The 21,382-nt window shown below is 37.3% G+C and overlaps 1 protein-coding gene and 1 long non-coding RNA gene across 2 annotated transcripts in view; both read left to right on the top strand.

Moving 5' to 3' along the window:
* LOC134801424 (putative nuclease HARBI1) overlaps positions 1-21,382 on the top strand; it is a 143,208-nt gene that overhangs the window by 41,584 nt on the left and 80,242 nt on the right. The gene's annotated exons all lie outside the window — the stretch shown is intronic.
* Positions 7,250-10,206, top strand: LOC134801611 (uncharacterized). Its single transcript, XR_010145709.1, has 3 exons — positions 7,250-7,313; positions 8,155-8,294; positions 9,188-10,206. It is a non-coding gene; the product is annotated as an uncharacterized LOC134801611 (long non-coding RNA).

The following is a 21,382-nucleotide window of genomic DNA, read 5'->3' as shown; positions in this document are numbered from 1 at the left end:
GCCAAGATGCCAATCGCTTGCGCGCCGACAACGAAGCGCTTTCTGTCTCTATCACTCTTACATATTAGTGCGATAGAAAGCCAGAGATAGCGTTTTGTTGTCGTAGCGCAAACCATTGGCATGTTGGCTACGCACTCAAGGTGCCTAGCCAAGATGCCAATTTTTGTTTTTAATTAATAACCAAATCATTAGGTAAATTTTGCTGTTCTGAGGGCCTAGCCAACATGCCAATCGCTTGCGCTCCGACAACGAAGCGCTTTCTGTCTCTTACTCTTACATATTGGTGCGATAGAGAGACAGAGATAGCGTTTCGTTGTAGTAGCGCAAACGTTTGGCATGTTGCCTACGCTTCCAAGGTGCCTAGCCAAGATGCCAATTTTTTATTTTATTTTAATAACCAAATCTTTGGGTACAATCAGTTCTGGGGGCCTAGCCAACATGCCAATCGCTTGCGCTCCAACAACGATGCGCTTTCTGCCTCTATCACTCTTACTTATTAGTGCGATAGAGAGACAGATACAGTTTCGTTGTAGTAGCGCAAACGATTGGCATGTTGGCTAGGCCCCCAGAACAGCTACATTGTACATAATGATTTGGTTATTAAATTAAAAACAAAAATTGTCATCTTGGCTAGGCACCTTGGGTGCGTAGCCAACATGCCAATCGTTTGCGCTACGACAATAAAACGCTCTCTCTGACTCTCTATCGCACTAATATGTAAGAGTGATAGAGACAGAAAGCCCTTCGTTGTTAGAGCGCAAGCTATCATATTGGCTAGGCCCCTAGAACAGCTAAATTGTACCCAAAGATTTGGTTATTGAATTAAAAACAAAAATTGGCATCTTGGCTAGGCACCTTGAGTGCGTAGCCAATCGTTTGCGCTACGAGAACGAAACGCTATCTCTGTCTCTCTCTAGCACTAATATGTAAGAGTGATAGAGACAGAAAGTGCTTCGTTGTCGGAGCACAAGCGATTGGCATCTTGGCTAGGCCCCCAGAACAGCTAAATTTACCTAATGATTTGGCTATTAAATTAAAAAGAAAAATTGTCATTTTGGCTAGGCACCTTGGGTGCGTAGCCAACATGCCAATCGTTTGTGCTACGACAACGAAAGGCTATCTGTCTCTCTATCGCACTAATATGTAAGAGTGATAGAGAGACTATACGCAACTCTACGGAGCGTTAACGTTTGGCATATTGGCTAAGCACCCTGATCGGATGATAGAACTAGATAGTATATAGCGGAACTCTTCAATGTGTACTGTACCTAAACTAAAGTGACAAATATCAATTCAATCCGACTTTTAAATAGAAGGCTGAAAATCAACTTACAAAATATGTATAACCGATTGTACTACAAAAATTAACTTAATTCTAAATAACATTTTAATAAACTAAACATAAAACTAATTAAAAACTAAACTTAAATATAAACTAAATAAGTATAAAAAATTGCCTACTGAAGCCCGTCCCGGGCTGCCCCCGACGCAAAGGTGCCCATCACGCTCGCTGCGTTGCCGCGTTGGACTGCGATGGACAGCCTTTGCATCAGGAAAAACCCGGAGCGGGGGTCAAGGCCTCTTTCTAGCAGGCGACGACCCAGCTCCCGGAGGAAGGACATACCCTCAGCGCACCAGCAGCCTGAGGTCTCGACAGCGAGGGGGACGAATAAGTACCCGCTTAGCGCCGAGTATTTAGCTTTTTTAAGGGACGCCGCGTGCTCAGCAGCCGCTCCTGCCGACCGTATTGTGCGGCTAAGATGCGAGGCGGCGAAAGTACTGACGCACGTGGCGTCCCATAATAAGCACTTACCTCTTTCCCACGGCACCAGGGTCAAGCCGTCAGGCCTTTTGCCGTCCGATCGGCTGAGACCTGGCGGCTCAAGCATGCATGGGACATTAGCTAACACTAAGGCTCTTCTAATAATGTCATTAAGAGCATGGTGCCGTGGGAACCTCCCAGCGCAACGGCAGCAGCTCAAGGCATGGTGACCGTTGCTCTCCACAGTGGAACCGCAGATGCATTGGTGTGGTTGGCATACGTCACAACCTAAGCGGAGAGCAACGGCCACACGCATCGAGTCGCTGTCTAGTAAGGTGCCTAAGTTTGGGGAGGGAAGAGCGTGTAGCCAGGCTCCAGATTCAGGCCTGGAGGCAGCGATTAGCCTGGCTCTGTCAGAACCAGCAGCGGTATGAATAAGACTGTCGAGTAGTCTCTTTACCACGACGTCATCCCATAAACGCTGGCGGTAAGGTTTGTCTGGTACTGGCGCATCAGAGTTCAGAGTCTTCCAAGCCGACAAAGCCTCGGCGGCATAGGGTATTGTGGCCTTGGCACCATCTAAAGGTAAAATTTTAGTGACAAGGTCCACAACCCCGGCCGCCGACGCAAGGAAGGCCGGAAGGCTTACATCTCGTGAGCGTCGTATACCCAGACCGCCATTGCGAATAGGTAAAGAGGCCTGGTCCCACTGGTCATGGTTGAGGGATACATTTAAAAGACACTCAGCAGATTCTTTTAGTGCCAGGTCGAATGAGTCCATGTGTGTGGGGTGTAGCCAAGTAGGCACTGTGCGTAGGAAGTAGGTGATTCTGGGGACGGCGAAGCAGGATCTTAGCAAAGTCAGAGCTACATGTGCCGAGAGCTTTCTAAGCCTTTCTCTTGCTAATAAGAGAAGTTGTTCTCTTGTCTTAAAAGCTCCAGGAACAGTGGGGCTACCGCGAATACCGAAAATCGTCAATTGCGGGCAATTCTGACAGATAAAACACGGTTTGCAACCGCGAAGACAGCCGTCATCGAACGGCCCGTTCGAAAGACGATTATGGATCGAATATCGTTCCATAGACCTACCGCGAAACGGAATTTTCGGAGTTTTTGACAGCACGAAATTCGTAAAGAACTGTCAAAACACACGTTACCTCAAGAGCTAACGTTGTTCTTTCGTTTACCATAGTGCTGCCAGATAACTCGGCTTTCAGCTTTTTATCCCGTTTTTGTGGCAGTGAATCCGCGCATTGTTTTGCAAATATTTTGAATGTCCTCGGTTTTTGAGCACTGCAGCGGGATCAATAAATAGATATTTGGGGATTATGCTCTATCAACTCGCAGTTTCAAAGCAGTGCTCCTGTTTTTTCAATTTCATGACCTGGCAATTTCATTCTGTCATAATAGGGTATCATGCCCTTCGTGTATCTTATTATTATAGTTGATTGTGTCGTGCTGCGTGAAATTGTACTGTGGGGCTACCGCGAATACCGAAAATCGTCAATTGCGGGCAATTCTGACAGATAAAACACGGTTTGCAACCGCGAAGACAGCCGTCATCGAACGGCCCGTTCGAAAGACGATTATGGATCGAATATCGTTCCATAGACCTACCGCGAAACGGAATTTTCGGAGTTTTTGACAGCACGAAATTCGTAAAGAACTGTCAAAACACACGTTACCTCAAGAGCTAACGTTGTTCTTTCGTTTACCATAGTGCTGCCAGATAACTCGGCTTTCAGCTTTTTATCCCGTTTTTGTGGCAGTGAATCCGCGCATTGTTTTGCAAATATTTTGAATGTCCTCGGTTTTTGAGCACTGCAGCGGGATCAATAAATAGATATTTGGGGATTATGCTCTATCAACTCGCAGTTTCAAAGCAGTGCTCCTGTTTTTTCAATTTCATGACCTGGCAATTTCATTCTGTCATAATAGGGTATCATGCCCTTCGTGTATCTTATTATTATAGTTGATTGTGTCGTGCTGCGTGAAATTGTACTGTTTGTTTGTGAACTATTACAAAGATGTTTCTGTCGCAAGAGAACCTGGCTGAAGAAATCCGGCAACAAGCCGCTTCTATAGGTGCCTAATGCGAGAAAAATTCCGCTAAGTGAAAGTTCTGGACGCGGAGTTTGTAAATACCACGCTGCATATTTCCACATCCACGACGAAATAGCTGTAGGACCCTGTTCAATAAGGTATACTTTTTAGATTATTTCGTAAGTCATTAATCAAATAGTGAAAACATTGAACATTCACAATAAAAGGTCTAGAGCATTGCAAGATGTATGTTTCAAGTATTCAAAGTTCTACCTTCATGGGAAGCTATGTAGTGTCTGTCAGTATCTAATTAAAATAATATACCATTTGATAGAATGTATTTTTGTATTATACAGAAGATATTAATTTAATAATATATGTAAGTATATAAATGTTATGGGACAATCTTACCCAAATTGACAAAGCCCCACAATAAGCTCAAGAAGGCTTATGTTGTGATATATAATAAATACACACATGGAAAACACACACCAAATGACTCAGGAACAGATATCTGTGCTCATCACATAAATAAATAATGCCGAGATTCAAACTGAGTTGTTCGCAAAGTAGTGTACTTCTACGTTATTTTTCCATTTAAACTTTTATGGCAGGCAGATTATCAACAATGTATGTATAACTATTTTTTTGAGAAGAGCCCTGCTAAGTATTTACTGAAATACTGGTTAAGTACTACTTAGCATCAATTATGTATATATGTAAACTTCTTTTAGAATTGGGTAGATACGTAATTATTGTATGTAGGTAAGATTACCTACATATAAGGAACACTGTGTATAGATAGAGTGGGGGCTAGAACAACCTTAACTGTAAATGTTTTATGTATTTATTTATTTTAACATTTCAATCAGGTAAGAAGACCCATATATTACAAATACAATTTGACTGGACAATTCTTCTTTTTAAACCCAAGTTTTTTTTTAACAATTTATAAATTCATATTCATTCATGGCATATTAAGTAGTACGTGCCAGGTACTCACAGTTCTATCTATTGTATAATTATATCTTCATTTAGTACTCACAATACAAGCTTTATTTAGCTTTCTATTGGACTAGGTCGATTTGTGTCTTAGCTTTTAGGTTTTTTACGATTTGAATATATAAGTAGAATATAAAAAAAATCACAAAACAATAAAAAATATATAAACATATTATAAAAAAAAACTAACCTAGAATGCCGCCAGCAGCGGGGCAAGGCCCAAGCTGCCGGTGGTCAAGGCCGCAGTGCGAGGAATCGACGTAGGTACTATACGCGCCGTGTCCAAGATATTTATTAATTACTAGCTTCTGCCCGCGACATCGTCTGCGTGGGATGATGACGATGATTGAAAAAAACTAACCCTTTCTCGGGGCCCAAACTATATCCATACCAAATTAAGTCCAAATCGGTTCAGGGGTTTAAGCGTCAAGAGGTAACAGACAGACACACTTTTACGCGCATTTATAATATTAGTATGAAAGTATAGATTATTAATTTATTTAATTTACTAAGCCTTACATTACTTATTTCCAGACTTTATAGAAGATGTGTATACTACTGTATACCTACTAGGGCTTGCAATTCGAATATTCGAATATTCGAATTTGTCGAATATTCGACCTGTTTTGATATTCGAATATTCTGCCGCTCAGGTTTCGAATATTCGAATATTTTTTATTAGTATAAAAAATCTATTTCATCCGCTGTAGTTACAGTTTCTGTGTATTTTCCGGGTATTTACAGTGAATGAGGAACGCTATCGTTCCTATGTACCCAAATACGAAGGAAATAATATTTTTACTGTATTCCTCTCGATAGACTTCGTGAATACAGTAAAACTTAACTCAATTTGAAAGAAAACGAAATCAAAAAGTATGTTATTTTTACGGTGCGTAAGTTTTAAGTTATAAAGAGTCATTCTGTTTATTCAGTGCAAGCGTGCGTTAGGGGCTGTCCATAAATTACGTCATCGATTTATGACGATTTTTGACCCCCCCCCCCCCCCTATAATCATCCAAAAATCATGCTTCAAATGGCCCCATTTCATCCTACTTCAGCTACCGTCATCCGATGTCCAGACCCCCCCCCCCTAATTTGAAATGACGTAATTTATGAATAGCCCCTTAAGCGATTTTTTGAAGACTAAACCTTGCCCGCACTTATCGCAATTCTCAAATTTGATCATACCAAACCTGCCCAACTAGGTAATCTAACTATGCACCTTTAGCTAACGAATAGTCCACCCAGTAGTCAACTAACTTTTTCCCTTAAATATTCCAATATTATATAATTAAGTCGACCTTTAGGAATAAAAACTTGCCAAAACAAACAAAGTCAATAAAGATTCAAAATACAATGGAATTAGGTACAGGCTTCTGAGTGACTACAAGTTAATTTAAATCAAAAAATAATTACCTACTAAAAAAAATATCTTACATACCTAGGTGTTTGGATGGTTAAAGTTATATTATTTCACGCAACGACGCATTTATAATAAAAGTTTTATCTAGAAATATTGAATACGTCTTATTTTGGCGTTTTACTTGTTTTTATAAATGTGGGCATCTCATAGTAGGATGATAAAATCTAGTTAATTTCTGCAAAATATCATTAGTTTTAGCAATATGTGAAAAAAGCTTTTGAATAAAACGATAATAAACCGATTTCTCGTTCTTTTTCTTATTTTTTATAATATTCGAATAATTATTCGAATATTCGAATATGTCGTCAGAAAAAGTCGAATATTCGAATACCTGAAAGTTTCGAATATTTGCAAGCCCTAATACCTACTCTAAAATATTCATGATTTGAATTTGACTTCCATTTTTTGTAACTTCGTACTAAAGTGAAACAGAAATTAACAACAACTGACGTTTGGTTTTCAGATACGGGATCATATCAATTACGTGGACAAGTCGTATGGTGGGACAACCTACGACCCCTTTATATGGAGCAACAGCGTTAGTCGAGATTACTTCGAGCAGCTGGCATGTGTGGCACCAGCGAAATAGTGTACATTAGGTATGTATGTGTTATAATTTATATACATATATTTGGTGTTTCTAATCACGCACTACGATACCACAGTAATATTAATCAGCATGTGTGTGTATGTGTGTGTGTGTGTTCATTTTTATTAATTCACACACACACACACACACACAATCAATTAATCGTTTAGTTAGCGCATCATGGAAAAAATGATTTACAAAATTGTCGAATGACGCTAGATGTAAAATGTGGATGACTGAAAAAATAGGAATAAATTAGAATTGTACAATACAAGCAAAAGGGAGCTAAGCTAACTAAATTCGTACTATGGTGAAATATAAATTAACATTATGTAACGTTCGGTTTTCAGATATGGGAACAAGTCAACTACATCATTAACATGGACGCGTCGTACGGCAGGGCAACCCACGACGCCTTCATAATGTAGCAATAGCATTAGTCAAGACTACTTCGAGCAGCGGGCATGTGGTACCAGCGAAATAGCGCACATTAGGTAGGTAGGTATGTTATAACTTAATAATTTATATAAATATATATTGTGTTCTTAATCATACACTAAACGATCCTACAGTAAGATCAATGAGCCTGTGTGAGTGTATGTGTGTTTGGGAGCTACGTACTACAGACAGACATAGATGCACATGTTACGTCAGGGGTTCATTAATGGTTTAACGCAGCGGTCGGCAACAGGCGGCCCGCGGGCTGCATGCGGCCTGCTAATCTTTCGCTTGCAGCCCGGCCCGCGAGCCTTGCTGGCTATTTTGTATGTAATATTGACAAACGACAATATCTGATAAATTCACAAATATTAATAAAGTGCGGCCCACTTCAACATTGTTAACAACTATGTACTTATGTGGCCCTTGGCTGCTAAAAGGTTTAGCTCATCACGGAAACTATTTACGAAATATTTCGAATGACCCTAGAGTTAGACCAAGAAAAGACTGCAATGATTCTGATAGCACACGCAGTGCAACTGTTATTTTAAACGTCAAACTTCTATGAAATTATGACGCATAAATAACACTTACCTACACTGTGCATGCTATCAATATCGTTGCAGCCTTATCTTGGTCTAACTCTAGTTGCAAAATGTGGAGGACGGAAATAATAGGAATATAATTGTGTCTTATTTTATATTATTATCCCTGACAGAACGGCAATAATTGCCGCTTATTGTATATGCATTTAGGGTGAGAGACTCTTCGTTTGTTTGTGTTAGTTACAAATAAATGTTTCCATTGCGGCCTTCAGGAAAGGTTCCGTAACACCAGCGATGGTTTTTAGGCAGATATTAACCCACTATTAATATAATGTGCTTATTATAATTTTAGAAGACTCCGGGTATCCACTGCGGGAACACGGGACACCTTATGATTTCTGCAAGCGGCGCCGCAGAAGAATCCCCGAGGCTATAACGCCATACAAAAGAAGGCGCGCTCCACTATAGAGCTAACATTTGGGATATTAAAAGGTAACTTAGTGTTATGGACACTGATTTGCAGTTCTTTATTATTTTTTATTTATTCAGGCAAACACTAAGTATAAGTTTACAGCTGCAAGATGCCAAGACACTTATACTGTTAATAATACATAGTCAGTATCATAAAATTCATAAATATGTATACACTTTTCGAACTATCTCTAACATACATATTATGTATTACTAAGTTACCTAGATATTTAAAAAAAAACTGATATTAAGTAACATAGGCAGAGTTTAAAAAAATCCTGATACTACGTTGTAGGGACGGCCACTTGTCTGCGAATATGTCTGCGTTTTGGACTGTAGCTATGAAGTTAACCATCCATTGTGTAGATTTGCATTGGGGGGTGACGAGAAAGCTGTTTCATTCGCCGACAGATCCAACAACCATCGGCATAGGTCCTACTATAGGCTTATACTTAGATACGCTTTCCACAGGGATAGCACGCGCATTGTTGGTGTGTGTCTGTTTCCCGGCGACACTTCAACGACATGTAACTATTACACGTCGAAAACTTTCAAAATGGCGAAGTCATTGTAAACTAGCGTCTAAAGAAAATAAGAATCATAAAATTAGTATTCTAAATCAGCGGTCGGCATCATTTTAGCAGCCAAGGGCCACATAGTAGTTAAAAAGTTGAAGCGGGCCGCACTTTGTTAATATGTGTTACTTTATCAAACATTGTCGTTTGTCAATATTACATACAAAATAGCCAAGGGGGCTCGCGGGTCGCAAGTGAGAGGTTCACGGGCCGCCTGTTGCCTACCGCTGTTCTAAATAATAATGAAATTCCTAGTAATGTAATGAAGATGTCAAACAGTAATATTAGTACATAGTAAGTATAGTAATAATTCTAATACCAGTTCTTATGATGTTTCAGTTACACCACCACCATGGCCACTACTGTCTGATCTGTGATCCGTGCTGTGCCTATACGCGAAGACCGTACTCCCGACGACGGCGATGAAAATAACACTGCCGGCTTTTCAAGGAGCTACATTACCAGCTGATAATGCAACTATTACCCAATGCCCCGTACCTACGTAGTATAGAAGAAGACTAAGACTTATCTACTATATAAGCAGAGGCTAGCAAACTAGTCTTATTTCCTATGAGGCCATGCTGTGGTAATTATTAAATTCACCTTAGAAAGCTAATGTAAGGCATAAGGATAATAAGGCACATATATTTGAATCGCCTCCTTTACAGGAATAAATTGTGTAATTTATTGTACCTGCTAGTTAAACTAATACACGATTAGCAGCACTAAGAGTTGTATTGGCCAAGTTGACTACGGAGTAATATACCTAGCAGGTACAATAAATTACATTTGTTTCTGAGTGATTTAAAATATGTGTCTTAACCAGACACAGATTGTGCCGATTGTGTTATTAACTATGATTGCATAACTTTGTCTAGTATAGTTCTGAATATTTGACCATCGATATAAATGATGTAGATATACAAAGATAGATAGATAGAATACTTTAAAATTTAAAGATGTATAATGCGTGTGTTTATTTCTTAAGATGTATGTATTGTTCAAAATTCCATGGCAGAATTTTGTTACAAAACAATCAGTGTAGTAGTATAGTATATAACGATAAGCAAACATGTTACTCGTAAAGGAATAATTACACACGAACGAAATATATAAGACTTGTAATGTAAAAATCTAAATGTTATATTATATCTGAGTTGTGTAAACTTCGAAAACTTTTGGCTGTGGCGGCGAACAATTATTTCATGACACGGCAGGCGTGCCTTACGCCATAGAATATGATCGCACGCCTGTCGTGTCATGCGCCACACGTTGAAATCATTGATGACACGCCTGTCGTGCCAACCGCACCGAAACGGTTATAAATGTACCTATGATAAATAATTTTATAAGGTTAGGTAGGCTATTTTATTTCTTACTCTTATATGTGCAAATAAACATAGTCAATGATTAGTCAATAATATGTAAATGACATTAGAGTGAGACCAAGATAAGTATGCAGCGATTTTTATAGCACAAACGTGCAAGTGTATTTTAAATTCCAAATTTCTATGAAATTATGTATTTAAATAACATTTGCGCGTCTGTGCTATAAAAATCGCTTAATATCTTGGTCTGACTAACTCTTTTCGAATGTAGACAATAAGGGAGGAGGGGGAAGCTTCTGCCCATTTGCCGCCTGTTTGTGCATGTGCTGCATTCAGCTAGTCCCAAATTTTATTATATTAATATTTAAAATATAATTATACAATTTTAACCCTTTACCAGGCTAACATTTCGAAAATGACAATTGAATGTGTTACTCATCAAAAATAGAACAGATGTTTGAAGTGCCATACGTGGGAAATATAACCCTTAACCCTTAGCCTGGTAAAATTGTTAAATTTTTTACACAAATTAATAAATAAAACAATGTTAATGTGAAGACAAACTTTTTATTGAAAATCTCCCAACTACGTGTTCGACCACTGCCCGACGATCCGCGAGATATAGTCGCGACGCTTCCGTGTACTGATAAAAATAGCTAAATTCAATAAAATATACTTTGCGTATAATTTTATTATTTTTTGTTTTAACAAAAATCGGACAAATCTCTATATACATTATACACTTTCAATAAAGAATATTTCAAATCAGTCTAAGCAAATAAAGTTATAAAATTAATGTTAAAAAAAGACCAAAGTTTTTTCCACCGCATCAGTTCGCGGGTGTATAAGTGGTCGTTGGCTTCGATCACCTTCATCTCCAGCACCACCTCACATTCTTGTGGCTCCTGTTGCGGTTGACCGGGTTGGAGTTGTGATTAGGCGACGGACCGGCGCGGCTGGTAGACTGGGAGTCGAGGGCAGGATAACCCTATGAGGCGCTGCCAGACATGCTCTGGAGTCTGTGGAAATGTTAATAAAAACAAGAATTATATTTAGATATATACAAATTATTGTATTAAACCATACTCCAGTGAACGGTGTGAAATTGAAATTAAGTTTATATGTCAAATCTAATTATTCTTATTTATTATAATTTAGACATTTGTAGACCTTTAAAGCATGACGTATAGGATATATAAGTATGTAGCTAGCCTACTTGGCATCTAGGTAAGTAGGTACCCATGTACCTAGTTGGCGTTGGGCAGACACTTTTATTTCAAAGAAAGTATGAAAGTGAAAGAAAATCGTAGATTATCTCATACACAATCAGGATAGTTTCATGAGTACGAAACGTTACTGTGATTTAAATCAGTAAAAATGCCTACCTTTGTTGGCCTTCATATCATTATAGAAATTTCCATTTTCCAGCAATAGCTGGAAGCTATAAGCTTGAACATATTCCTTGCCAGGGTGCTCACTTTAGGTCCATTGTGATTGCCACTAGTCTGGAACTAAAAAAACACATGAATTAGAGCATATTTTTCTAAAATAACCGGCTACAGGAGCCGCGGACAATCAATAGACTATTTGACCTTAAGAACTTACAAAGTAATAAAATAAATTACTTTTGAGAAAATATTAATAATAGGTAGATTGAAAATTATCCTTTAAACTGCTAAAATAATTATTTTATGTAAAAACTACAACTGTTCACTGTTTAACAAGTATCTTATTCTTATTTGTTTCATAAGTCGAGCGAGAGTAACCAAAAGTATGCAATGAAACTACATATGTAGTTTCGAAAGTCATCGGGTACTAGGAAGTAATTTATATGTTTAAAAGCAACTAAAATAATCAAAAGTAGGTACATTGTAATACATAGTTTCAAAAATTCGTCAAGTACTTCAATTATAACGGTAATTTCTTCTGCTTAGAAAGTTTTTTTTAAAGACAAGATAAAGATTTTCTTACCTTTTCAATGTAAATACAAATTTTATAATATTAAAATATGTGGTACAACAGACAAACATCGGCGACATCAAGACAGCCATGAGACAGTAAACAATGAATTTGACATTGACAGTCTTGACACTACTGCTTAATCTATTAAAATTATATTCGACAAACAGCAAAAAATGTTAAATTGGTATTAAAACTTATTCTACGAAGGTTTTTAGTATCATTGTATGTTATAAGTACGTAAAACTAATTATTTAAGTATATCTAACTCAGTTTTAAGTAAATTATTAATTTACCGGTTTAATGTCCCAGCGTAGGATGTGAAGTGTGATGCACACTTAACGTTAGGTTCGTTCATTCCATTCACGTCGGTCAATTCTATGGATTCGAAAGACGTAAGCCAAAACGAAAGAGTTTCCCGGTAGGCTTCAGTTGGTTCGTTCGAACTAATTTACGTGCGGATGGCGCTCTATCGTTCGATTTTCACGGTAGGGCCCCAGCATCGGGAAATATAGGGGAACCCAAGAGGTGAAAGTTTTGACTGGACATTTTAATTGAATAAAACCTTATTTAGAATAGTCTCACTTCTAGAATAATTATTCTGTTTTTTATTCCGCATTTAAAATAAAAGTCACATGATTTATTCACCTTAATTTTATTCTAAAATAACTAGTGCAAGAATTATTCTAATTCAAATCGATTTGAATAAGAATAAAATTTCTATTTTTATTCTTATTCTTATTCAAGTTAATTTTTGCCCAACTCTGCCCTATGTAAATATCAGATACATGTAACTGTCTAACCCTGTGGTACAGATTTTCGGTGATTTCCTCAGAACTCGAACATTATTCAACATTTACCGGTCGCTGCAGTAAAACCTAAGATTGACTGATTCTAAGTCCGTAAAAAGTCTGAAATTCGGGCAGTTGTCAATACGGGTTGGTGAATCTTTACCTTACTTCAATCTTTTACAATTTACAGTAACAATTAGATTTGGTATCAGACACATAACAAAAATTCACAGATTTCGTGCCTCACACGACTATCGAGCACATTGGAAATGAATCTACGGAATTCGAAAAAATATTGTCGCTGAGCGACGAGAAAGTCTGGATAAGGAAAAAGTTACAAAATAAAACTACAACGTTGAATGATAATTATTTTATTCTTAGACTAACACAAGTATCCTGGACATAACGCATGTGAACAAACAAATTGAAAAATTTCCACACGCGGATCGAAGTTTGAATAATTGTCGCCGTGGCGCATAAGTATAGGTACATATTTCATTTTTCGATTAATAAGCAGGATATATTAATGTTCAAAGTACAAGAAAATTATTACACGGCAAATCCGTAGTCAACTCGAGAAGTGGTAGCCACATCGCCGTTATCGTCACTCGAGTCTTGATCGGCAGCGGCCCATTTGCTGCAAGATATGTATTTTTCTTGACAGCAGTTTGACGCGACGAGAGATGACCATAACAGCGTTTGTCTATGTTGCACCAAACCTGAGTTCCAATAGGTACAGCCAGGGTTCAGCATCAGCTCTATCTTGGGTACTACTACTCTCCTAAGTGCTCATCGAGATGAGTCCGATGACCAAAACAGCAGCCTCTCCCTCTCCCTCTCCCTCTCCCTCTCCCTCTCCCTCTCCCTCTCCCTCTCCCTCTCCCTCTCCCTCTCCCTCTCCCTCTCCCTCTCCCTCTCCCTCTCCCTCTCCCTCTCCCTCTCCCTCTCCCTCTCCCTCTCCCTCTCCCTCTCCTTCTCCCTCTCCCTCTCCCTCTCCCTATCAGCAATAATTCACAACAAACACCGATAACGAACTCTGCGAAACATGAAGTCATAAATGTCATGTGAAAAATGTCGTTCTGACTTTTTGACTATTTAAAGGTTAGGCTACAGGGCAAACCCTTAACCCGATCGTCTTTGTTTTAGGCTCAAATTGTAGCTGACTAAATTGTCCAGAGCCGTTTTTCTCAAATTTTTGATATCATTCTTCGTTTCCAAATTATCGAGCACCAAAATCAAAAATTCGGAAAAAAATTAATTTTATTTTCACTATTTCGACCATAACTTTTTTTGTTTTTGACTTTCTCGAATAATTATTTTTGCACCTTACAGCTCTCGTGATTATGCGTCTTTTGAGCCTATTTTTTAATATCATATCTTCACAACTTTCCGAGATATAAGGGGATCGCACTTTTTCGTGAAATCGGAGCCTATACTGGAGCGAACGAAAAGACATTTCCAATGTCAAAAGTAGGAGTATCCCAAAGGACAATCTTTGGACCATTACTTATCTTATTATTTATTTGCAATTTAACGAGACGACATGCCACCTTTTATTATTGTAAATCGATTTATCACAAATAAACTAGTTCGCCCTCAATTAGAAGCTTGCATTTTTTTATAACAAAGCATAATTACAAAATAACGCCAATTTCCTTGTGGGTGTGTCGCGGATACGTTATCAAAGGCCTTGCCCTGTTCGAAGCGTAGATTACTGATACGCCATGTGCAATTGCTATAAACAACCACTGTAACGATGAGTGACGTGTCGCAAATGCGTAGTTTGATTTATTTATAAAAGGTACTTATATTATAAACAAGGAAGCTCTCAATTTAGACTGTTTTATATCATTTCTCAGAACGCTATACAAACATCAATTTATCATGGTTTAACTGATTTGAGAGTTTTGTCATTGAAGTGGGTAACTATCTATATTCTATATTACTATGTAATGCATTTTTTGGAAATAATTTGAATGTAATACAGGGTGAAATTTTAAACTTGTTCAGTATGACCTATTAAGTCACTACCCGGAGTATGGCTATAGTGGTTAAAATTTCAACCTGTATATCAAAAAATATTAAATTGTACTATCCATTTAAACACACGTACGTGATGAGGATATACGCTTAGACTTGTGTATGTAGTCATTCATATTTGCAAGTAGGACATATCTCCACTTTAACATATACTATTTCTTGCGTGAGGAAATATAATTAAATTTAAAAATATTACGACCTTTATACCTCTGTTCAATATTCATAATAAATAATTAATGAAATATGTAGACCTATTTATAGAACAATTAAGACGAACGCTATATAGCACCTATAATTTTATTTCGCTCCTAGCATGCCTAGGGATTGAATCCGGACATGCTTGTTCACATCTGTATCGTATTACATACGTTACTAGACTTAACTTTTTAATTTTAATAGTGATTCGGATTTTTGGACTATACGCCCGAATTTTAAAACGGATTACAACTCATGGGAAAATCCGGATTTTTTTACACCTGATAACCCGGACTGCAATCTCTGATGACGCCATACATACGTAAAGCCGCATAGTTGAGTCATTTGATAAGATTATGGCGTTTAACCGCCAATGTCGATTTTTAGATTATCTGATAGTATAACAAGGTTGTCCAAAGTAAATTCCCAATGCTCGTCCATATAAGACAAAGAAAAATAAGTGTAAGAAATAACAAATAACATAAACTAAATTGGCAGACATTTTAATTAGGGCCGATAAAATGTACATACACTTACGTACATTTTATCGGCCCTAATTAAAAAGTTTGACATTAATTATAATTTAAATGTTTAAAAAAAAAATATATATATATATAATTTGGTATACTTAATATAAACACAAGAATGGAATATTCCTTATAATAAGATATACATAATTCAGATTTTGAGGTTATGTATATAAATTACATATGCCCATCCATGTGGCGAATTTCGAAAGTATATTAATTTTCTGTCATAAAAACAATGCGCCAGGAAGTACCACAGCTTTGTCTGATGAATAAAAAGCTAAATGTTAGCAAGTTGCTGATGCAATGGATACTAAGGTTTCCGCAATGCATTGGCCAACGAGTTTCTTATGAGAATTTTATAAGTAGGTGTTCGTTTATTAACCTTTTAACAACTATTGTCTGATATATGAGATAACCTATAAACTAAGACACAATGTAATCACACCTTTATGAATAACTACCGCATATTTTAACCGGGTGTATTGCAAATCGTACATAGAAGGTAGGATCCTATATAAGTGGTATACGCGTGCCTCCGTGAGGGACAAAACATACGCAATGCGACACTATGATTGGTCGAATTTATTTGTTGCCCACCATAACCCATACTAATTTAAGGTGGGGAATAAAAAAATGTGAGACTGTGACAAGGACAAACAATAATATCGCTTTCGCTGCTACTCCTACTGAAAGATACATAAGAGTATCCCGTTCGCTCATTTCTCCCACCTATCATGCCTTATACTAGATTCATGAAATCGTCCAACTTATTTTTTAAACCAAGGAGAAAATATTAGGTACGTTCCATAGTCTAATAAAACATGGTCTTCTATTCCCAGAGTGACACAGGCCTACGTCACAATAACATGGCCGCTATATATAGCGCTATCGCATATTATCATATAGCGCTGTCGCATGATGACGTAGGCTTGTGTCAGTTAGGTGACCTAGAAAAGACGGGAATGGAGTACCAGGCGGAGTATATTATTATACCATGGTACGTTCCTACTTACCTACACAAAGATTGTTTATTTATTTATTTATTAAGTGCACAACCGGCATATAACCGGCATCAAATCGCTTTTGATTTCGATCTCATATCGCCATATTTTTGGCGCTTTCCGTATCAATGTATTACTTACACCTTGATTGTTCGGGGAATTTCCATATAGAAATAAAAGAATATGTAGATTACCATTAAAATGATTAAAATAGTTTTATGACGTGAGATAAAGAAAGTAAATGAAAACAACGCATGTGCATGACATTGACAATGCAGTCTCCTAGTTACGTAGTTGTTTATTTGAATCATGTTTGAACGAATTTTTAACAAGTTTATTAACCGACTTCCAAATCTCAAAAGGAATCAATTAGTTATCAATTCGTTTGTATGTTTTGTTTTGTTTTTTTTTTTAATGTTTGTTACTCCATATCTCCGTCATTACCGGGCCGATATTGAAAAGTTTTTTTTTGTTCGTTGTATTTTCAACTAATGGCGTCAATAAATAACTGAATGGAATTATTTAATTTATTTGCCAATTTGAATATTTTTCTCGTTTTTAACAATGCCAGCAAAATAACTAGAGCAATTGTTGATAAAATATATAATTATAAAACAAATTATAAATGCAAATTATAAAGTACGCTGACGTACTAAATTAATTCAATTCAAATAATTTATTTCGGAAACATATGTCCATAGTTGTTAGTAACAAAAAATAACTTAGAGCTAGCGTTAGTACAATTAATACACACAGTCATATTATCACAGTCAAAACACAATCATACATAACCTAGTGAGCAATGCAAACGGTTCCAGTGCTCCTGGAAACGCCCCTGCCATCTATCTGCAATGGTGTTTAGTATGCTGTTTGGGCTGCCACTCAACCTCTTCACTAAGGATGCCACTCTTTTGCGCAAAATAGCGGCAAAGCTGTCCGTGTGAGCATCAGTAAACATCTGCGATGCACCACAAAATCGCGGCAACCCCAACAGCATCCTAAAACCATTGTTGTACTGGACTCTAAGGGCCCTGAGCGCCTTCTGCGTGTAGTTAACCCACAGGCTGCAGGTGTAAAAGGTCTGACAATATGCTTTAAAGAGCGTCACTTTAACATTCTTAGAACACCTTGCAAACCTGCGAGCCACCATATTGCATAATTAATGGGTAATGTATCGTTTTACTTATTATATTCATATTTTAACAAGAAACTTCTTTAAAACGGGTCACAAAATGTAAGTAAAAAAATTTGAAACCCATTTTGATTAGGTACCTACCTGAGGAATTTAACTTAAAATATAATTTCCAAGATTGTAGAAACAGGAACTTGCGAAAAAGGAATTATTCAAAAATGGTTAAAAAGATTACTATTTCCATTTTCTTCAACATTTTTTTTTTTAATTTTGTTTATTCGAGTAGATTCAGCTCAATTGGTTGTAGTTTGCAAAATAGTAACAAATCTGATTCTGATACTGCTATAGCCAAGAATAATAACAATTATATACTTATAGATATAGATGACAAAGATCAATCAAAGCGTGTACGTGTGGAAACTGCCATTGCTTACGAGGCAGATGCTAAGATGGATAAGCGATACATCAGCAAACATTTACGGATAAACAAACAGGTATGATAGAGTACCGTCGCCATCAGATATATCGGAGCGGCCAGGATGCTCACAAATATCTGAACACGCCTCTATTGTCAAGGCGTTAGAGTGCGTGTTCACATATTTTTTAACAGCCTGGCCGCTCCGATATGTGTAATGGCGACAGTACCTACCCTTGAAATTTCTTCAAGATTTGTCTACTGGTTATCTTTATATCCTTGCTCTAAGCTCTAAGACAAGGTACTCAGAAACAACCTAGAGATGTAAACACAAGACAAGGTTTTTAGAAAAAACCTAGAAGTGTAAACACTGATTGTGTTTTAAGGCCAGTATTCGTCCTAAGGGTCGCGAAGTTGGAATCTCGACACAGTGTGATTTTTTTTTGTGGTGAGAGTTTTGGTCGAAGAGTGTCACTGTCAATCAAGTTCCAGCGGTTTCGCAGCCGGCTCCCTAACACTGCGGGGTTGCGAAATGCATCGTAGCCATAATATTGTATGTGTATTTTAGTTTAGTTTTTTAAACCTTGGGGCCGTGGGGACCTAGCGCGCGTCGCCACTATAAGGAGCTGACAAAGCGCCTCATAGAGGCTTCCGGGGACCACAGGGCTAGCCAATATTTTGCCCAACGGATCACATTGCCATCCAGCGGGGCAATGGGGCCAGCCTTCTGGGCACCCTACCTACGGACTACGACTTAGGGCACATTTTTTATTTATAAGTTTTAGTGTTTTTATTATGTTGTAAAAATGTTTTTAAATAAAGTTATTAAGTTTTTTAGCTATGTATGCTAGTTTTAAAGTAGGTACGAGTAGGTAGGTATTTATCTATGGCCCAATCAGGCGATTCGTCTGCTTGTTTGCCTATACTCGTACAAAACTACATTTAGAATTATGTTTCACCGTGACCTAACCATGCATGCCACGATCCATTTACGTTTCTACGTAACATCAATTAGGTATACTAATAAGCTATTTGAAGGTACACACCCATATCGCACTAATTACAGTAATTACTTAGGTACGTATAATTATGATTAGGTCTAATCAAGGTGGTCACCTTGCAGGTATATAGGTAGTACATACCATCATCTTCGGTCAAGCATACAGTCATATGAAAATAATGAATCGGCAAAAATAGTATTAGGCACAATTATGATAAATAAAATATACAGATCCTTCAACAAACAACAATCTATCACAATAACTTTGGACTTTGGCCGCAATTTTGTCACATCTAATTGGAAATCAGAATTTTCAGGCTATTTCATTCTTACTCGTATTCCCTTGTTCTAAAGCTCAAATTCGTAAAACAAGCACTATCGACGCAATATGGCTTGAGAGGCGAAATTAATCAAAACAAATAGAACTCTATATTGTTCCAATTAATTGCTTTTCGTTTATTTTTGATACTCCCAATAGGATAGGTAGTCTATCAATCATGACCAATATTTTCGTTTATGAAATGGCCTTTTGTAACAAAAGTAGCTACTTCTTACACTGAGAGAAAAATCATCACCAGGAATTAATAAACAGTTCTGTACTGGGGGAAAAAATGAAGTTTTAGTAGTAATCATGGAAGTTTCACTATTTCTGTAAAATTTATTTATTTCTACAAACAGCTCAGTAATACTAAATCTAATTTCAGCAAACAGACTTTAGTAAATGGAGCATTAAACAAAGTTCAGTATTTGTTACAATCCATTTTTATTACTACTAAAATTCTCCGATTTTTACTAGTAAAGTTTGTGATTTTCGGAAAAAAGGATCTGTGATTTCAAGTTATGATTTTAGTAAATGTCTCACTTACATAGTTTTGTAATATCTAAAAAACGAGTTCGCGGGAATAACATTACCCCATTTAAAATAACAATTCAGTTGTTACTATAGCGACATTACAAAGTTTACTGGTATTTAGTAGATAGACTTGTTGTGTTTATGTTCATTGTTGTACCAATCACTAAACGAGTTTTGTAATACCAACACAGCGAAACGAATGTTAGTGATTTTAGTAAAATTTACTACTTGCTACGTTCATTTGGTTAGAGTTAGTATTGTGTCGGATGTCGGGCGGGCGTGTCTCGTGTCTTCTTTGTTTAAAACATACTTAAGTTAAATAATAAATTTAGGATATATTGTGGGCCATGGACATATTAACCCGCGACCTACTGTGTAGTTGGGGTCTACAGGAATATATTGTTCTGCAACTTCGAGCTAGCTGTTGTTATTCTAGTGATAATGACATCATAGGTAAATCTAAACTGTTTGCAATTCCAACCTCCCTAGCACAGGTGCGCCGCGAGAGCATGTTGCGCGCGTAATAACTACTAGTCTCTTTCTGACTGTATGAATAAGAAAGGAATGGGTAGAATGTCTCGACAGGCTTTTATAGTGCCTCTTTAGTACAGAGATATACTACCTAATGCTTTTTTATTCATACAGACAGAAATAGAGACGGGTAGCTACCACGCGCGCAACATGCTCTCGCGGCGCCCGTTTGCTAGGGGCGGAGGAATTGCAAACAGTTTAGTTTTTGCCTGTGACGTCATTATCTCTAGAATAACAGCTAGCTTGGAATCGCAGTACAGTTTAGTAAAACCTATGACGTCATCGTCTCCGATATTGCTAAAGCACGCTTAGAATTACAAAACGATTAGTTTTCACCCATGACGTCATCACCTCCGATATTGCTAAAGCACCTCTCGGAATAACAAAACCAAATTTCTGAAATTACTCTAGCATACTTCAAATTACAAATATAGAAGTTGTATTTCCTACTAAATGGAAATTGCAAAAGTCAATTTGTTCCTATTAGTTGACTCTCCTTGTCCCCGGATTAAGTTTTATTTTTGTAATTCTAAGTGTGTTTTTGTTAGTTTTTTGTCTAGGTGTATAGGATTTTGCGGCCGCATATGATACGTTCCTAATATGTCGAAGCAGGCAATCCATATTTTGTTCCTAAGAAATGAGAATTATAATTGGGATTATTACTGCAACGTTCTGCCACCAGAGAGCAGCACTAACACATATTGTAAACCATATAGTATGTACTTATCTTATATATATGTATATACTATGCCTTTAACA

The sequence above is a fragment of the Cydia splendana genome, chromosome 22, assembly GCF_910591565.1.
Source record: "Cydia splendana chromosome 22, ilCydSple1.2, whole genome shotgun sequence".
NCBI classification, from domain to species: Eukaryota; Metazoa; Arthropoda; class Insecta; order Lepidoptera; family Tortricidae; genus Cydia; species Cydia splendana.
Note: the sequence above shows the minus strand (reverse complement) of the source record. Positions and strands in the feature narration are given on the sequence as shown.